The sequence below is a fragment of the Porites lutea genome, chromosome 5 (genome assembly GCF_958299795.1).
Source record: "Porites lutea chromosome 5, jaPorLute2.1, whole genome shotgun sequence".
NCBI lineage: Eukaryota > Metazoa > Cnidaria > Anthozoa > Scleractinia > Poritidae > Porites > Porites lutea.
The window spans coordinates 43,348,070-43,367,269 of NC_133205.1; positions in this window are offsets into that span (position 1 = coordinate 43,348,070).

Sequence of the window (19,200 nt, forward strand, 5' to 3'; positions counted from 1 at the left end):
TAAGTTTTTCACCAGAGCTCAGTCATGTTGGAAGTAAACGTACTTACGTATCAATAATTGTCTATGTTAAACTGTTACTTTAAAAATTCACCTCGAAAAGACACAAAATGTAAAGCCAATCTTTCGGAGCAATTTATCCCCTTAAGGGAATCCCATGAAGAATTTGAGTGATCTGTTTATGATAAGCTCCTGAGAAAAAGTAACTGGCCCTTACAGATTCCATTTTTGTTGCCAACACCGTATTTTATTATCATGTCTAGTAATTTTCCGCGTTCTTTTCTGCATATATAATGCTCCCGACACCGTCGCATTATCGATTTTTTTTTACAATGAAACATGCTGTCTTTGAAACATCGCCTTTTAACACTCATTTTTATTTAAATTATATTTCACATCATTGGCTAAAATCAAGAAGCAAAAAAAAAAAAACAATAATAACACGTTTGTTAACGCGTTACGGTTGGGAAGGTGTGATTGCTTGTTTTGTCCTTTTTATTTTTTATTTTTCCTTTGTCAGCTCCAAATTACAGTTAATGTGATTCAAACAGCAAAAAAAGGAAGAAAAATAATGAAAAACTGCCACCGTAAGTCAGCAAGAAGTAATGTTATTTAACACTAACACACAACCATATTTTTTAAACCATCAACTTTTATAATTTCCTGATCACAGTCTCGGTAGTAGTTCATTTATTCCGAAATGGTTCATTTCCCTTTCAGGTTCGAGTCCGTGATATTGTGGACATTTTGTGGTTCACAAGATCTCTTATCACATATTTATTATCTACTGCGAATTAACTCTTGTCAATGTACAAGCCAATCAATACAAACAACGAAACGCTTCTCTCGATGCCTTTTCGAAAACCACTTGAATATAAAGAACTGTCCCATGATGACGTACAACATCTACATCCCTAGCTGAAATACAGTACTCATGGACGGAAATCCGTTTCAGTGGCTAGCTCCAAAAGCTACCCTTATGAGACTTTATAACAACCTTTCTATTCATTTTCTTTCTGAATTATCACGCATCACTCAAGGCACCCTAAGGCGCTTTAGATTAATTGTATTAGATAATATTAAAAAACTGAAGGCGCGGGTAATTGGTATATGTTTTTGCTTCAACAGGTACTAAAGAACCATGTGACAATATCGTCTTCTAGTTAAAGAATGAAAAATAGTTTAACCGAATAAAATAGGTGCAACATCAAAATATCACTAGTGGTGCCATAGGAAACATTACATTCTTAAGGACTCCCCGAGATCACGGGGGGAAATGGATGTGATTTTGAGCATTAGCTTTAAAATGACAGCCCAAATCGAGATAAGAAAACATAAGGTTATGTTTTGCGTTCTATTTCGCGGAGGAGTTGTGTCGGCTTTCTATCGCATATGTTCTTTCATTGCCATGAAATGCGTTTACATTGTTTATTACTGTCAGTAGACTGGTTTCAATTAGCCTTGATTTCATCCGATCGCTTCGAGTCGATTTTTCAATTTAAGTATGGCTCGATCGTTTGCCGGCGGAAGTTCCATGGAAAAGGCTTTAATTTTGAGACTTTTCACGAACTCATGTGATCATCCTCAATGGCGTTGTCGCCATAAGAAGTCGGATCAACCCGAAGGTGCCGGGTTCAAAATCTGCTAAGAACCTTCTTTTTTTCCATCTTCCTTTTTTTTATTATTTTTTTGTTTTGTTTTGTTTGCTTATTTGTTTTGCTTTTTTTTTGTTTTGTTTTGTTTTGTTTTTTTTTAATATATACCTAAATAACTGTTAATAAAGTGCAATAAACAGCAAGAAAAGTATTGTGTTTCTAGAACAAGGATAGTCAGGATAGTATATTTATAATTTGAATTTCTATCATTTCCTAAAATTTACTGTGGGAAAACCAGAGGTGATAACTAATTGATTATTTTCTAAACAACGTACCCACGAGTTGACGATAGTCTTTCCTTGATTTTGACTGTGGGGGTAAACTAGTTTAACGGAAAGAGGACTGATTTAGATTTTTGTGTAGTAATGTTAGTGGTAGGCGAGACTGAGCATCTTAACAACGTTTTTAGTAAGAGCAACTACAACACGGACTTTGTTAGACGGAACACCCACAGTAACACTGATTCCAACACTCAGACCAACTCTGGCCCTGTTACGACATCGTAGCCAACAGTTACCAGCGCCGTACAAACGACTTCTTGACGAGATCAAGCAAAAGTAACTAGAGAGAACGACTGGAGAACTGACAATTTGACTAACAATAGACGACTGTTTGACTGTGACAATAGACGGATCGAAACGCACCAATTACTGATTACGAGTCTTCATAGCCAATATCATCACGGCTTAACTGACAGACGACCAGTACCATCGCAACGTAATTGACCAATCAGATCAATAACCAGAGTATAATACCATCTACTGACGTGATGCAACTCACTTTGACTCTGAAGATGACTACTGCACAGGTTGTCGAAACGTCAGTCACTGTGTACAACAACAGTCCTATTCAGGACTACGTTCACCCGGACGATCAAACTTAACCTACTTTTCAAGTTATGATAATCTACAGACTGACCAATATTCTGTCATTGTTTGAGCTAACTGTTTTTCTAATATATAATCTTGGGAAATATCCCGTTTATTACGTTTCCTCACTTTTCAGAAAGTCAATCGGTATTGACTAGCAATACTGCTTGTCGCATAATAACTTGTGCCACAATAAAGTTATCCAATAATTTTGATAGTCAGTATAAACTGTAATGATAACTGTAATCATTACAGTTTATATTGACTATCAAAAAAAGTCACGTAATAACAAATGGCAATGTAGTAAGGGACCGGTCATTATTTAGCGGGGGGGGGGGAGGGCTACTATGTTTGGGGGGAGGGCCACAATTTTTTTAGCCTCACTTTGGGGAGGGCCATTTTTTTAAAAATGCCTTTGAGGGGAGGGCTACCATTTTTTTAGCTCAAGTATTTACCTTAAGTCTTCAAACTCAGAATTCTCTTTATTTGAGCCAACTGTATCTGTTTTAATATGTAATTACACATGTAAACATGGAGCACTGTTTTACAAAAAGTCTCTATAAAGCATATCTGTTTCCCAAAACACATAACAACTGAATTTGTTTCCTAGGGCAAAGTTGTTACAATTTTAAAACAGAACATGAGAGAAAGTCATCAGTAAACAGCACTGATAGAAACATTTGAACATGTACACTGTCACCAAAAGATAACGACGTTGTTTTAAATTTTTTTTCGGAGCATTTCCTTGCCTATTACCCGTAAGTAATAGGCAAAATATTTTGATATCAAAGGCGGTTTAAAAACAAAGGATACAGTCAGGCTAAAGCCTGAAGAAAAGAAAAGAAAACCAAGCAAAAGGAACCAGGAAAAACGCAAATATTCGAAATTTAGTCTGAAAGATGATCGAGGTATGGCATGGACTCTGAGGAATTATTCCAATATGGACCATAATCTTCAATATCTGATGAAGATGCCTCTCCTGGTTTGGGCAGTACAGAAAAGCTGCAGACATCATCATCACTTTCGTCTTGTTCCTCACTCCAGGCAACACCATCATCATCTTCATCATCCTCGTTCTTATCGTCGACGTGTAAGGAATTAGTTGCCTCGCCTCTTTCCTTGCCTAGTAAGCCTGCGAGGTAGTCCTACGCGTCACTGCTTAGCTGAGATGTGTCATTTTGGGATACCAATAATTCGGCCCATTTCTTTTCTCTTTGTTTTAAATTCAAGACGATCTCTTTTTGTATGTCACCCTTTTCGCAAAGAGAATCCTTATCTAAGCCAGGGGCGATCTTTTGCAAAACCGCTGACGTCCTCTGAGAGGTACGAACAGCCTTACGTTTTGCAGCGCGGTGTTTATTCTGTTTTTTCGAACGAGATTTCCTCTTTAAGGGTGCATAATCAACCTGAAAGATATTTGAGGCCTTTGCCCCGAGCTCAGTGAGCTTAGATTTAGTCGTAGCTAGCTTGGTTTTGAGCTCGATCAGCACAGAAATAACATCCTCGTTGAACCTGTGGGACGTTCTTCGGCCAGCTTTTATTTTTCCATTGGAGAGAACTGCTGATTCTAGATCTATCTTAACTTTTTCCTCAATTTGTTGCAAAGATTTTTCCGCCTCTTCGATTCGATTTAAGTTCATTTTTATAACGGTGTTATCGTGAGGTTTTAATGTGTGGTTCTCCCTCAGTAAGTAACCTGCAGTGGATGGGTTCTTTGCATTATCCAGTTGTTGGATTTTCGCCTTCAGCCTCTCAACTTCTTGGTGGACCGTGTACTGGCCCCTTGCTTCCTTGTGGAATTCTTCAGAAAACTTTTTTTTTGACATAGCTAAACGACGAGGAAGACGATGTCGAGGATGAAGAATCAGATGACGAATATGAAAATGATGTTGTACTGGAGGAAATTGGCGAAGAAAGTGATCAGGAAGAAGCTACAGATACGGGCGAGAAAAGTGATACAGATCAAGATTACGACAAGAGTGACAACGAAAGCGACGTTGGCAATGATTATGAGGACGATGAAGACAGTGATAAGGACGATTATGACGACAATGATGTCGGCGACAATGACGGTCTACAAATCAGTGACATCTTGTGTACTACCAAATCTGGTAGAACGTGCAGGACATGGAAAGCAAGATATCTCTATTATTGATTAAAGTTTGACGTGCAAAAAGAAACATAGAATGTTATTTGTTAACAACCGTTCGACGATTTTGTCCTGGGGGAGGGTCACAATTTTATTAATGGAGTAAGGGGAGGGTCGGAGGTTTTGAAACTCTCAGAAGGGAGGGCCACAACTTCTTGGCCGACTCTTTTCCTCATTCTAGTAGCCCTCCCCCCCGCTAAATAATGACCGGTCCCTAAAGTACACAAGGAAAAAATAGTGAGATAAGCCCACCCAAATATCACTAGTAGTACCGCATGTAACACTATCTGAAGCATTCTGTTATGCTTTTTCTCATGTTTTTATGACGCATTTTTTCCTTTCCCTAACGAACTTAAGGAAGCCTTATCCTTTGCCTTACCCATAGGCCCTTACTTGATAAGGCTTTTGTCTTCCAAATAGCTTTAGTAACTTGCTGTTGGTGGTACGTTAGATATATTAGCACATGAACCGGTCGAATTACTCAAATTACGTGTTTAATATGACAAATAACGCCTTATGATCACTCTGTTACATCCTTTACATCGTTTTTTCTCTAATTTTTTTTTTGTTTGAGGACACTGGCGAGAATATCTAAAGCGACATTCCAGTAATAACAGCCTGGTTCCAGTGAGTCATCAAAGAAAACTGTTAATGCAGTACTTCCAATCCTTTTTTGGAATTGAACTTCTAACCACACAAACAAAAAGCAAAAGCGTTGAAATGCTCCCAAAATTATTAGATGCCTTGATGTAGAGAATTCTGGTGAAAAGACTGACATTGAGCTGAATAGTTGGTCAAGTTGGTCAAGTTGGTGTGTAGTGGAACCCCGCAGGTCCTCCCTTATATTAGTCATAGAGGTAAGTGCCGCCCATCGGGTAGGTTTTTGAGCCGTTTTGGTCTGAAAACAGGGTGGACATTTTGCCCATTTTGGTCTGGAATCGGGTATGGTTTTTGAGGGAACTACGGGAGTGTATGAACGTATTTATCGTTTCAGTTCCAAATGATTAAGAAAGAAAGAGAAATATGCGAATTGGAAATGGATTTCAAGAATTGTTTTGTTTGCTCCCTAATCTAAGTAATGATAACATAATTTCTGCCTAAAGACCAGGTCTGAAAACGGTTGTGGGAAATTACATTTTTTGGTCTGATATATGGTCAGGATTTGGAGAACCTGGCGGCACATTCCCACCAATAATTCCCAGGAGTGCCCCCCCCCCCTCAGCCCCGAGAGGAGAACTTCCAATTGGACCGTTTCCTTCTCATGTTTTACGTTCGTTTCTGATATCTCTCTAAAAATTTGACTGATATAGGGTACATTGCATGGCCAAAAAATATTCACAGATATGTTAAAGCAAAACGGCATTCCGAGGTGGGAAGTTACGACTACTTCAACAAATCACACAACAAGTTGGAAATTACAAATCAAACTTTTTTTGTCAAACTATGTTACAAAGAACTTGGCTGATTTCTTTAGGTGTGCGTTTATTGAGTTATGGGTGCACTAGGGAAGTTTAAGGAAGCGAAAGAGCCATAGGCGTACGGGAAATTTTTTGCCAGGGGGGGGGGGGCGGTAAACCAAAAGTTGCCCAAATTTTTACGAAAGAGTCGAAAAGAAATGAGGGCCATATTGCAACAACATAGGCCGTCCTGGCATATGAAGGTGGCGATACAGTTTTTCAGGGTCAATACCAAGTCTGAGCATAAACTACGTCGCCATAAACAAACATTTGGAAAAATTGCGACGTCAGTTGTATTAAGATGAAAATTTGTCATCATCAGGGTTGCAATGACATTGGAGCTGCCATGGCAACGAAGTGACCCCATTACCTATTTTACTCCAGCAATGATTCTCGGCACGGGGAACGTTACAAAATCGTTCACAGGAGCATTTTTCTCCAATACGGTCGCCTTGATGTTCGTGAAGTTTAAAAAAACCTTAAGAGCGTTATCGAGATATTTTGGAATGAAGTTTTTATTATTAGAAATACGGACGGAAAAGGAAAATCTAGATGTTTGGCCGCTATCTGTACAAAACGAAGCGCTTTTGACATGCATTTTCACCCCATAGTAGTATTAATCTTTTTAAAAAAATGTGTGAAAGATCGTGGAGATAGCTCTGCTTGATTGCTAGAATCGAAAGAAGGATTTGATTAGTCATCGAGGCACTCTTGTTAGCAGTTTTGTAAACATTTCGGTCTACTTTAACAAATTAGCGAATAATTTCATGGAACCGCTCGATAGATTTTTTAAAAGAATTAAGATTCTTCTCGCTACACTAATTCAAACTGAGAATTCAGTAGTCCGCCACATCTTCATTTTCATACCCATTGCTGATGCTATCTGCCATACACTTCGATACACTGTTCTTCGAGTGGAGATGATTCTAGAAAGTTATGCGAAAGTTTATTTTACGCAATTCACGACTGGAAATAGCCCATTTCAGCTAGTGCAGTGCAGTATAGTGCCCAACAATAAAAAAACCTGCAAATATGTAAATTACTCATCACATGCTAGGCAACCACTGTAATGTAACTGGATTATTACGCCGACTTTAGGTTAATATTCAGGTCTTCAAAATAATTAAATTAAATAAACATGGAGACGTCTTTAAAAACTGACTTTGCCCAAATTTTCACTCGCTGCCCAAAAAATCTGAGCTGCCCAAAATTTGGGGGGGGGGGGGGCTGCAGCCCCCCTCGCCCACCCGGCCCGTACGCCTATGAAAAGAGCTCAAAAGGGGAGTTCATGGTGCAATCAAAAAGCTTTCGGCGTGCGTCCATAACTCCATACACATCGATTCTAAATTCAAGAGTGATGATAAGTACCTGGTTTTCAAAGCAATTCAAACTTGACTCAGAAAAATTATTTTACAGTCAGTGACACGGGTGACTCAGAAAATTAGGAAATTCAAGTACTTCAAATTGAAATCAAACTAATGACCTTCTGGTTACTAGTTCAGGCCTCAGTTGTTCAAAAGGTGGATAGATCACCACTGATCTGCAGTGGATAACGCAGTTAGTTTTCGTTATACATACTGTGCTATTCCGGGATAGCGATGTATCCGTGTGGATAGCGCTATCCAACTACTGAACAACCGGGGCTAGATGCTCTAACTCCAGGCTTGGTTACAGGAGAATCGTGAGAACTAAGGCCACTAAACTAGGGTCATATGACAGAACCTGTAACCTGCGGCTTAGGCTTATGCAGTGGTATTGTAGAGCCCTTTAATCTGTTTCGTGACTTTTATGCGCTTATTTGTATAATATGTTTAATATCATTTAGGTTTTCGTTTGGCTTTTATCGTTTTACACTTCTTCTTATCTTGTTTTTTTTTTTCTATTTTTCAGGTCCCTTCTGAAAATCACCCTAGTCAGGAGCCCATGGGCCCCTGCTCTAGTGAGAGAGTATCCTGGTTAAAGAATTAAGAAATTACCCAGATCTGGGTACTAGTGCTTCTGATTGGTCGTGCCGCGTGGGAAATTTGATTCAAACAATCAGAAGCACTACCCAGATTTGGGTATTGACGCGCCATCCGTATGGAATTCGCACCAAAACCGTCCTAAAAAGGAACTGGTCCATGAAAAGTTAGCTCCAGATTATGGGCTCCTGAAAGATATTTAGATTTTAAATCGTCTGTATTGCACGGTAGCTTTATGGAAAACATACTTCTAGTGAAAATCCAAGCAAATGTAAATCAAAGAAAACATACACACAATAATCGTTAGTCAAAAGTTTCTCATTATTAAAACGAGAAGGTTGACCGTCAAAATGAGAGTGGTTGTTTTGTATAAGAACCTATTCACCCTGGTGAATAGGTTCTTATATTTTTGGGTATTTAAATGCCAAATTTCAGCCTTTACTCGCCCCATGTAAGGGAATCCAGAACAGTCTTGGATTCTGGATTCCATGCTGTGGATTCCGGATTCCGGGTACTGGATTCCGGATTCCAGCACAGTGGATTCCGGATTCCAAAAAGAGCTGGATTCCATTTTTTTTTCCCGGTTTTAATGCTTTTCTTCGCACTTCGTTTCGTGTTCGAATCTTGTTATATTGAAAGACGTTGTTAGAAGGCATAACAAGTTTTTTTTCTTTTTCGATTGACAAAATTACGGGAAGAAATGTATTACAGTTCCGTAAGGGTTTATGGTATAATAATGAGGGGGACATTGGGGGACCGTCTACACCGCAACACCGCAGGAAAAAATAACAAACACCGCATCACCGCAAAAAAAAGTAGCGAAACACCGACATCGCAATTTAAAGTTTTGTACTACGATTAATCTAATCCAGATCTCCATGTAATTGGGGATGGAGGATCTCGGAGCTGGTTAGTGATTAGTAGAGAGTGAGACTGACCTCAGGACTCTATTTTTCACTTAGTCTACTTTTGTGAACTCTATTTTCAGTCATTAGTGATAGAAAAATGCATGCAACGCCCAGATTTCGCCTGTTATCCGTTCGTTTTGAACTCTCTTTTTGTATAAAAAGACCATACAGATCATCCTTCGCTCCGGGTATGAACTGAAAGCAGTGAAATATTTATTATTTAATAAATTATAACCGACGTTCCAAGGAGGGTGGAACTTGTTTTGGGTCGTTGTGGATCTTTTGTCTATTAGTTTTGATCGTTGTGGATCATTTAGGTCGTTTTGGCTCATTTTGCCTAGTTTCTCGTTTTATTAGTAACTGGCCAAATAAACATACGCTGTGGCGTATGCAATTCATTCTTTGCAAATTAAAGTCTTTGGTTCTGTGTTCACTAAAGAGTAGTTCTCCTTCTCAATAAAACTTGGAAAACCATTTTTATCTATATCTTTTAAGACTTTTTAAAACTCTCTCTCCGTGTCAATAAAGACTTTTGAAGAGAGTAAGAAATTCTCGCGTAGAAGTTGACGCGTACTGCTTTGAGGTTTTAGCGAGCATAATAATAATCAAATTAAACTGTCACGTTGAATTTGATGTTAAAAAGAACAAAAACAACAAAATATTAGTTAGTTCATACTTAAGATGTGCGTATAACCACGTTTTGTTAGAAAAAAACTTCACGGCTCTATCAAATTCGTTGTTTAACACGTCGAAAATTGAGGATTTATTTCGAGCATGCGCTCTTTCATCGCCTGTCACATTCCTGACAGGCAATAATCGGATTTCACCAGATGTCGCCTTCGGCTTCGTCAATAAGAGATCTGGGTCTCTGAGATGGTCTGGGGTCTCTAGGATCCATTTCAAACAAAATAAAGTGACGGGCTAAACTGATCAGATCGGTCTAATTTCCAAAAGCGACCTCAATGTGAACAAGGCCTATCCAGGAGCACAGCTGCAGAAAGAAAACGTGAAAAATCCGTCTGTTCCTCGACCGAGTCTGAGATGACTGAGAGATCAAGAGAGACTTGAGCGTTTCTGACGCGTTGGCTCGTTTTTAGCGTTTTACAACCATATAGTGCTCATTTATACGATATTTCATCCACGGACGACGTAAACTTCATATCACATTCAATTATGATTGAGAAAAAAAATCAATCGTTCATGTTTGTGACTTGTTTACCGCCACGTTACAGTCCACAGATCGACACAAACGAAAAATAATGCAGCTTTGCCTTTGGCACGTTTAGATCTATCAGTCAGCTACAAATTGGTATAAAATTTCACAACACAGTATTACACGAACCTTTCTCTCTCAGCCTTTTGTTTTGCTTGTGCTTTCCCATAAACTTTTTTTTTTTTGAATGCCGGGGATGAATGAAAAAGACACCCACCGCGTCCTTGCACGTGATTACTTGTAGTGACAGCTGATTGGTACGGTTCTGACACTACCTAGCTTATTTCTCAAATAAAGATTATCGAAACCATGAAACTGTTCTCACCGAAACTACTAGGACCAAATTAGGGACTAGGAGACTGAATTTTTTTTCTTTTTTGGTAAAATGTTGAAAGTGGACGTTTATTTTCAATTGTGAACCAGGAGGACCAGGAACGTTCAAGAAAAGTTTCACCCCAGGTGCAACTTTTTCGAGTCCTATACCAGGTCAAATCGCTTTTGATTTTTTGAGTTCATCGAAGCGAGTGAATAACAGAGAAACAAACATAGCCAGAGGTTGAAGCTATTCACAACAATCCAATTTATACCTAAAAAAGGGTTCGCTGTATTCCCTCGAAAACCCCCGAATTTTGTGATCCTGCCAGCCGTTCATAAGCAAGGGTCCCCTTGCTGACCGTGACCTTGACCGTTCATTTGGAGCTTGTGAAGTATGGTTTTGACACCAGATATGGCGATATTACACTATGACATCACGTTGTGGCATATACCCTGGGGAGGCTTTCCATAGATGGTTTTTCTTTCGAGCGAGTACCTCAATCCAATCTGGGGTGGATCTTTAGTAAGTTGGATTCTGGATTCCAATCTTAAGTAGGATTCCGGATTCCTAGTGCTGGATTCCGGATTCCAAAGCCCAGGATTCCGGATTCCACAAGCAAAAAAATCCTGGATTCCGGAATCCGGATTCCCTTACATGGGGCGACTTTACGTTCTTGAATCACTAGGTTCTTATATGCCGGTTTTTATTGCATGAAAACATATATGAGAACTGTATATGGGGTGAAGAATTATATAAAAGAAGATCATCGCAATTATAGACGTAACTTTTGCAGTTGCGAAAAGCAAAAACGGATTTACAGTTGACTCCCGATAACTCGAGCCCTCCCGTCGCTAACTCGAACCTCGCGCCACCTAGAACGAAAATCGTGGATTTGCGTCAAACATTTACTGTAATTTTACCCTCGGTAACTCGAAACGACCGGTGGAGGCCTCAGTCCTCCCCAGCATGCAATGCATGATGCATTCTCAGCTGAGCACGTTGTTGCAGTTTCAGCTGTGCGTGTAAGCCAGGGCCAAGGAGCGGGCCGGGGAGTGCTCATGGCATCCGAAGGAGCTGTTTGCTTGCAGGTTTTCGAAGGTTAATACTCAAGGTGAAGGTATGTAGCTGGAATTTGTGGCTTGTTAGGACATTTGTGCGGAAGAAATGCGCGCAATTATTGTTTAAAAACTGAATTTTTGACGTCGACTGCGAGCACGCTCTCTAGCACGTTGCTCAGCTGAGCTGTTGTCACACGCGCTATCATGTTTTTCACCACCTTTAGAAGGTCAAATCGCAATTTGTGAAGGAAAAGAAGCAAGTATTTTTCTTTATTTCTGTCCTATCGTTTCAATTTGTAGCGTAGGGAAATTCAATATGGGATGAGAAATTTGAGTCGACCACAGCCATGGCAGCTATTATTAAGTTGCTCGATTGTTATTTTGTTTTCCATACGGTTAGTTTGTCAATGTCTGACCAGAGTCCTCTGTGAAAGAATAGTCAGCAGAAGTGCTATTGGATTTTCAGTTGCTTTTATTTATCACCTTTTTCACTTTGTATTTTTGTTTATTTTGCAATATTTGTATGTGAAGAAGGCGTACATTTAATAGATTGTCAGGGTATAAAGTTCAGTGCGCTTCTGATCGTATCGTTTTGTGAAGTGCGTTTGCTGTACTTATGTTGGTTGTCATACTTAACTTAGATGGGTTTAAATGAAACTAAAACGTTCTTTGATACCGAGTTGTGTCTACCTTAGCAATTTAAAAGAGCGAGTACATGTTTGACTTTTTTCTCTTTTACACCACTTTACAAACTGCTTGGCTCATTCATGTAGGCGTGGCCCCCAAATTAATAAGTTATTTTTTGATAGCACACACTAATGAGTGCTCTTTGTCTATTTTTGTTGAAGTCTATAAGGTTAACAGTATTCGCTTGCCAGTTCCATTGTAAGTTTATACTAAGGTTGCAAAAGAAGAATACAGTAAAATCCCGTGACTAAGAACCTGGATTTTTCCAAGTTAGCCCAAATAGGTTCTTATATAAATGGTAGTTGGTACAAGTTAAGGGTATCTAGGTTCTTTAATAGGTTCTTGTTTTTTCTGGAAAACAAATACAATGTCGCTAAGAGTATAAGCATTGTCATTAACATTGCAGTTGGAGTGACAAGACACCTATGTCTCCAAAGAGAAGTGTGAATGTTGACTTACCTTATTCCCCCAAGTGTACATCAATCAGAACCCATTTTAAATTTTAGGATAAGCATGTTCTTATATAGAGGGGGCTTAGCTTGCAACAAAGTCGCCAGCGACCTGTGTTTGGCAGTCACGTGCCAAGGTATTAAAAGTTCCTTTATCAGTTCGTGTTAATGGTCTCAGTTTACAGAGTTTAATTGAAATAAACATTTGAAATAAATATTATTTATGCTCCGTATTCAGGACAATTTTCCTCTTGTCACTCTGGTGTTCCTGGTGTGAAGCCTTGAGATGTCACAGGGCATCCAAATTGGATTGCATTGTAGTGCGTGATAGTTGGGCAGCCATTTGCATAAGATGAGTGGAAGCTGGATCAGATGACAACAAAAATGAAGGTATCTAGCTGAATATGTTTAGAAGAAACTGTTTACTACTGCTCGCTGAGTTTTTGTATTAGGGCAGTTTATATGAAGCAAGATGGTGCTATATTCAAATCACATGGTTGAAAATTCATTTGACAAATGAGTCTTAATCAGACACTGTCAAGGCCTTGTGAATAAGAAAAAAAAATTTGTCCTAAAGTGTACATTACTCAAATATTAAGGTACTAGAGGCTCCATTTTGAAAGTGAAGTGGTGCTTTATGTAGAAAGATCAAGGGGTTGTAACTTAGGATATCACATGGTCTTTAAGATTGTGAGTGTCACATGACGAGACGAAAATGGCTGTGAGGGAGACTGTAAAGTAAATTGATGATGTATAAAAAAAAATACGAACAATTGTAAAGTTGAGTTCTGTTGTATGTTTAAAGCTTGGTTTTGTCTTCAGCTTTACCTTGATGTGTGACCATATTTCAGAACCTGCTTACTCTTAGAATTTTTTAATAGTTTCAAATAAAATAAAAACAAACACAGAGCACAATGCAAGCAATAAATTCCCAATGATTTTAATCAATAACCAACAAACGTTAATCTATCTCACTAATATATTATTGGTATGTTTTTAAAATAAACACTGTATAATGAAAGGTTGTATACAAAATGCAAACTCAAAAATCAGTCGGGATTGTTATTGACAAATACACAATAAAGACTTGTGTATGGTGAATTATGAAAAAAAAGTTTTTAGCAAGCATCTTTGATTTAGTGAATTGTCATTGAATTGTACCTATTCATCTCTCTTGTATGCATTCTTTTACTTCATGTGATCAAAACAAATATTTTAAATGAACAGGAAAACCCTCATTTAGTCTGCCCACCTCAGTAAGCAAATAGCTAGTTTAATTTGGTTATTTGCTGGGGCAAATTATGACTTCAATAATAATTCAGCCGATTCGCCTCATTGCTCCATTCACCTCGTTAGAAAAAGTAGCGAACTGCAATAGGAAGGTTACGAAAAAACCATTCTGCTGAGTTGATTGTGTTTGTGATCCTCAACAATCCATAGCTGATAACTGATTGGGCTCATGGAATGACAGTGCTGTGAAACAGATAAAAGAACATTTTCTTCCCTTCAAATCCTCACTTAACATTCGCAACCTTCCCAAAATACTTAATTTTTACAACTGATATGACAAGCAAATGAGTAACTTACCGGCTGCATTACAGAAAATATTAAACTGTCTCTTGCACTTGTGTCGGATTCTGGACTTCAACCTCGTGCATGCCAGCCTTGTACATGACACTCACAAATGTCTAACCAAGAGCTCGCAGATTCAAGAGTGCCCTTTAAGAACCTCCTTAACAAGAATCGCTTTAACAAGTTTATCGCCATTTCCTTTTAAAGTGCGTTAAAAAAGAACCATAGATTTTCGCTTTCTTAACGCTCACAAAAATGCTACACGTGCAAGTTTGTTTTTTGCTAATTAGATGAAAAAGTGTGCTGCACGTGCAAGTTGTTTTTTTGCTAATTACCGTATTTCTTCACCTATAAGCCAAGCGATTTTTTCAATTTTCGACCCAAAATCTTGGGAGATTTTTCACGGAGAACGGGGTTCGGCTTGTAGCCGAGGGTTTTACATTTTAAAAATATACAGTCGCTGAATAACTTTACCCCCCCGGCTTGTAGTCAAGTTAGCAATGAAGCAGAAGTAATAAAACACAACAAAAATAACTTTTGAATATTGGTTATTCACTTTTATGAAATTGGTGGCTCCTAAAGGAGCCGTTTGACGGATATGTGCAAGGGCTTTCAACCCAATAGTTTACTCGCCATCCGTTTCGTTTTCGCTGTCTGTCTCAAACTCGCTCTCTTCTATGTCTTCATCGTCTACTTCTGGGGTTTCCTCAGAGTAGACCACGTCGTCCTCTGTTCCGTCCAAGGCATTGGAAATACCGTAGGTCTTGAAGGATTTGACAACCATCTCTTGGGGTATCTCTGCCCATGCTTCCTTGATCCACCTGAGGACAAGATTTCTGCTTGGCGCCTTCTTCTTTCCAGTTGTTTTGGTTCGCATGCTGACCGAGTGGCGTCGTTTCCATTTCTCGTACCATCCATGGGAAGCTTTGAAAGCAGGATCATCGGAGAGCTCTTTAGCTTTAAGGCGAAGCATCAATCCATTCACAGCAATACCTACGAAAAATAAAATAACAATCTTATTTTGCTGCAAGATAACCGTAGATTCGTGACTGCAGCACTCTTTTCGTGACATGTTATGAAATTGTCATGACAACAACATATTTCTGACCAATTAAAGTCTCTGTTTCCCACGCACTGAAAGACGATATCATTCAACTCTTCAAAAACTCTTAAAATTTCAGACAGAAAAGTAAATACCAACCTTGTTCTCTTTGCTGTGAAAACCACTCCATCACTTGCTGGTCTAGTTCGGGATATTTCGGAGTGAAACGGCCCATCGTCGCACGTTTTGCAGACATCTTCAGCTCACCGGAAAGAATAGTCGCCTGGTCTCTTCTCCAGCGTCGTACCATGGACTCGCTTAGTCCATATTCTCGAGCGATTTCCGAGTTGTTTTCTACCGCTTCAGCTTCCGCGATAACTTTTATCTTGAAAGCCATACTATACGAGGAACGGCGTGCTTTAGGCATAATGATAAAAAGTAACGGCGACGAAAGGGATACTCGATCGATTGATACTTTGAAACGTTTAACTGAGATTATTATTGTTGTTGTGGTTAATCTGTTGTCGCGTGGTAGTATTTATACAGTTCGTTGGATCAATTGATATTCATATCTCTTGATTGGTTCGCTTTTTTTCTTTTGTGTTTATTGTAATTCATTAGGTTTTGTGTTTAGTGAGTCAATTTCTTATGTTTTCCGTGAGGTTCGCTTGCTCAAATGGCCAGTTACAATCAATAATTTTGCTCTCGGCTTATAGCCGATGGTTTTACCTTTTTTTTTGGGCAGCTTGAGTCTAGCGTAAAGACCCTGACTTTCAGGGTCTCGGCTTATAGGTGAAGAAATACGGTAGATCTATTAAACTTGAAGCCATTTTCATTGTCATCCCTGTTTAGCATTATACGATTTAATTTTTTTTGTTTTTAGTATTATTAACCAGAGCTTCGCTTTTAGCCCTGGCTAAATCTATATATTAGATAGGAATAAAAATATTTGAACTGTCTTGTACTTAGATTTTCGTTTAGCTTTAAATTCCCAGCTGTAGCCAGTGATCACAATTTTATGACCTGCATTGGCCGCTTTGAGGCATCATTTTGTCACCCACAGTGTACACTGAGGGGAGGTGGGAAAATTAATGAAAATTGTCATAATTCCATTTGTAATGACTATGCCTAACTGTTTTTGCCAAGCGTATCAGTTTGTTTCTGTCACATCAACAACAAGAACTTTATCAGTAAAAAACACTTAAGCCATCTGGTTTCATTTTGAAGCTTGAAAGTGATACCAAAAAAACAAATTAAAATGCTCAGCATGAGTGTTTCATAAACATTTTGTCCACCCAACTGGTTCGTCCTTGCTTTCACTCCCAGCATTTTCGTCTGAGCTTTCACCTTCAATTTTACCAAGATCAATATCTGAATCATCGTTACAATCAATATGGGAATCATTGCTAATGTCAATATTTAAATCCCTATTGTTTATTTCCTCATCTGAACTAGTACTGCCAAACAATAAACACTCAGAGGGAAACAGTAAATTTTTAACTTGTGGATTACGCGTAGTGTAAGGAACAAGTTGTTGTGGGCACTGTGATATGCAAATGTGTCACTCGGGTGTACACACTGTTCATAATTAGTCGGCTTCGCACAAAAGCTCCCAAGATCAAAACGACAACTGTTGTAGATCGTTCCTGTTCCGCCATTTCCCAGGGCTTTTGATGTTATGATTTTGTACATTTCACAGGACGATAAGTTGTCTTCATGTGGACTTTGAATGCTTCAAATTAGCACTATGGCCAACTTTGAGACAGAAGTTTATGAACTTTCCAAGCTTTTTGACTCGTCCATGATGAAAAGATCAGCAATTGCATTACCCTTTGACTCCCAAGCTGGTCCAAGCTCATGATTCTGCTGTGACATGCTGCCGTGAGTCTCACGATTTTTAACTTTTCTCTCGACAAGACTCCCAATTTCATGTTTTTTAGTGAAATATCATTCTGAAATGTTCATAGTGGCTGAATCATAACGGATTCTCCTTATGTATTAAAAGCGACGGTCAGGAAATATCAACCATCGAGTGGTGAGAGTTGAAAAATCGATTTCCTTCATTTTTTGTCCATAAATAGCTTTTAGGTAGATAGGTAATCTGACGTAAGTTGTTCTCGCAAAAAGCCTTTTATTTTCGAGAAAAGTAAGAATATAAGTTTTCATGGTCGGAGTCTCAAAATGGCCGTATTTTCAACCCCAAATTTGCTAACATCAACTCTCCTCGCGTTTGCAAATAAAGGCGCAAGGAGAAATTTGGACACTTTCCATCAATATAACAACTCTTCTTCTTTTATTAGAAGATACTTTCAAAGCAATACCAAGACTCGTTGAACTGACATAATTCAAAAACGAAGAACAGGTTTTTACGGTGACAAAAACTTTGATTTAGTAGTTGTTTTCTGCGGTATTATTTTTCCTGTGGTATAGCTCCAAATTTTCCCAGTCGTCGTTTATTCACACATTTAGACATTCATCTAAAACATACCTGAGAACTGGCTTGGGCTCCTGAAGGCAGCCTCCAAACGAAGGCATCGAAGTCCGGTAAATATAGCAAAGCGTGACCAAACTAACTCATTTAAGGGCACCAAGTTTCCTCGATCGTAAAGTAACAAGAAGAAATATCTTCCTGTTCCCTCATCCTTAGGGAATTACCATTGTTAAAGTCCTTTTTTTCGATAAAAAGTGAGTGCCAGAATACTAGCATGTTTGATTTTTTCTTCTTCAACACTGACTGTTGAAAATGTTACTCTTTCAAGAATTCTGCTGCGTTACTACCTTGATTCTGTGACTGTTGTTTTGACGGCTCCGTCTCTTCAAATGTATGTTATGTCACGTGCGGTCACGGAACAAATTGTCACGCAGAGTCTCCGGCTGGTAGAGTTCAGTGTTTCAAAGTGGCTAAAATTGACCCAGTTTCACCTTTTTACCCCACCGTTTGGATGAAAAAAGCAACTTTGTAATGGGAAAACCCACAAGAAGTACAAAAAACAAGCGTTTAGGCTGTAAATATCTACTTTAGTGCATTTTGAAGTTGGAAGTGTTTACACAATTACCACCGGCCCACAATGAAAATTCCTGAACTTTGATGGTGTCTTACACAGATTTTCTTTAATAACCCAAGCCAATTCCCAGGTATGTTTTAAATGAATGTCTAAATGTGAGATTTAAATAGCATGAAGAGAATTTTGAGTTATACCACATGTTAAATATTGCTGTCGAAAATGAGTAACGAACTTAAGTTTTTGTCATCCTGAAAACCTATCCCTCATTTTTTAATTATTTCAGTACGATGAGCCTCGCTATTGCCCTGAAAGTATCTTTTAGTGGAAGAAGAAGAATTTTTCTGTTCATTGAAAGTGTCCAAATTTCTCCATGCGGCTTCGTTTTCGAACTCAAGGAAAGTCGATGTTATTGAACTTCTGGTTAAAAATTAGGGCGGTCTGAGATCCCGACATCGAAAACCGATCTTCTAATTTTTCTCACAAATAAAAGGCTTTTGGCAGAAACAATTTACATTAGGTTTCTCATCTACCTAACAGCTATCTATGAACAAAAAATGAAAGAAATTGATTTTTCAACTCTTGCTACGAAATTAAGATTTTGGTCGATTTTTCCTGACTGTCGCTCTTAAATCACCGAGAATTGCAAGCTACACAACACTGTCAGCAAGAGACTTCGCAACAGTTTTGCGAGACACCTCAAATGCAATGAAATGAGTTAAAGTATGGCTTTTACTGTCAAAACCCAGCTTCTTTCAATTCTTCATGAATAAAGCTCTACCACCTTCAAACAGCATCCTCCGGAAGAATTTTACGAGCAAAAAATTTTAAATATAATTAATTTAGTAGTCTTGTTTAACATTAG